Here is a 2,376-nt window from a genome sequence, read left to right as displayed (position 1 = left end):
TTCTTCCCGCGATCCCTTTTGATCCAAATTACCCCCCCCCCAAAGCTCTACTTTGTAATTTGTCCATTTTCTGTATTTAGCCCTGTGTGGCTATAATAAAAAGATATCTATCTCCTTATTTATCTATCTATATCTGTCTGTCTGTCTGTCTGTCTGTCTGTCTGTCTTGTCTTTCTTTTTAATCTCTCTATCCATATTTATTTTTATCTATCTGGTTGTGAGGTAAGAAGCTTGCTTACCAGCCATATGGTTCCGAGTTCAGTCACACTGCGTGGTAAGTATCTCCTACTATAGCCTCGAGCCAACCAAAGCCTTGTGAGTGGATTTGGTAGTCAGAAATTGAAAGAAGCTGAAAGGATAGCGCGACGGGCGAAATACTTTGCGGCATTTCGTCCGTCCATACGTTCTGAGTTCAAATTCCGCCGAGGTCGACTTTGCCTTTCATCCTTTTGGGGTCGATAAATTAAGTTCCAATTAGGCACTGGGGTCGATGTAATCGACTTGACCCCTTTGTCTGTCCTTGTTTGACCCCTCTATGTTTAGCCCCTTGTGGGCAATAAAGAAATAAGAAACTGAAAGAAGCTCGTTGTATATATATATATATTTGTGTGTGTATGTATTTGTGTCTGTGTTTGTCCGCCTACCATCGCTTGACAACCGATGTTGGTGTGTTTACGACCCTGTAACCTAGCAGTTCGGCAAAAGAATAAAAGTAAAATAACAACTATATCTATATAGTTGTCTGTCTATACATCTATGTATCTATCTTGTCTATCTGTCAGTCTTGTCTATATTTATCCATCCATCTATAATGTCTACCTACCTATCTACCTACCTGCCTGCCTGCTTGCTTACCTACCTACCTACCTACCTTCTTACCACTCTGTCAAATATTTATTTTCTGTGTTCAATAATTGTGTCTCAGTCAATATAATTTTGAGTGCCTGACGTATCTGTGCGTATATGTGTGTGTGTGTGTGTGTATGTGTGTGTGTGTGCGCGTGCGTGTTTGTGTATGTACCTATGTGTATGAGAGTTTGTGTGTGTGGGCGTGTATATGAAAGGCAGAGAAAGACAGACAGTGACTGAGAGAGTAGGAACGTATATGAGTATTGTATGCTTATATAAGTCTCTTGGCCGTCACTCGCAAGCGAGGATGGCCGGCTCCTTTGTACAACGCTTTCCCTAAATGTTTTAGATGTCTATGTATTCACCAACCATCCGTTTCTCTCCGCCTTCCCCACCTTGTATCTAGAGCAATGGTTCTCAAACGGGCTTAATAAGACTCTGGTGGTGGTGGGGAGTCTATCTGGCTTTTAAACCCAAAATTCTCAATGACATGTATATTTTGTTTGTGATCGGCTTCGCCTAAGCTTTGACGTTCTGTTTTGTATGTTTCATTAGTTTTTGGAAAAATAAATTTCATAAAATAAAATATTTCTTGTATATATATATATATATATATATATATATATACACGCAAAAAAAATTACCATTGCTTGGAACTACAAGAGTTCTTTGCAGAGTTCTTGAAGCATGACTTGATATGAGATCACCATGACGAGCACATATAGTTGTGATGCATGTGCTTGGTGTACCCGTATCAGACGGGTAGTCATGGTGGATATATTGAGAGTCGTATATCTTTACCCTAGTGTTACTATCTTACATATACATACATAAGCGTGTAACCATTAGGAGGGACAAATGAAAGTGCCCAATAAACGACGTAGCAGGGAAATAAAAATTGATAAATACGGAGACCTGAGAATTGAGATCGCCAAGATGTGGCAGCTACGAGAGTCAAACCTAAAAGTTGTCCTTATTGTCATCGGAGCAATGGGTTCAATACCACCCAAACTGAAGAATCATCTGATAACTTTAGAAATACCCTGCAATCTAGGGGTATTGCAAAAAATCGGCATTATTTGAAACTGCACACATATTGCGTAAAGCACTATAATTCTGAGACCCTTGTGACTTGACAAACAGTACAAATCCCTGGTAGACACAATATCTTCAATCAACAACATCACGATGTCAGATACTGTGCGACGTTTTACACAATAATAATAATAAATATTATTATTATTATTATTAGTATTAGTATTATTATTATTTCATTTATTGCCCACTAGGACCGACATATAAGGGACATACTATATATATATATATATTTTTTTTTCTCTGTGTTTTTCTCCTTGTCTCCGTATTCTTTCTGTTGAAGAGCGTAGCTCGAAACGTCAAAGACTTTCCGTATTCCCGAGCGTCATACTAATATATACTTTTGTTATTTACACCACCTGTCCTCGTCTGTTGTTGTTTTTTCGTATATTCTCCCATATATATATATATATATATATATATATATATATA

The sequence above is a fragment of the Octopus bimaculoides genome, chromosome 16 (assembly GCF_001194135.2).
Source record: "Octopus bimaculoides isolate UCB-OBI-ISO-001 chromosome 16, ASM119413v2, whole genome shotgun sequence".
Taxonomy (NCBI): Eukaryota; Metazoa; Mollusca; class Cephalopoda; order Octopoda; family Octopodidae; genus Octopus; species Octopus bimaculoides.
The sequence above is the reverse complement of the archived record's forward strand: the minus strand, read 5'-3'. Positions refer to the sequence as shown.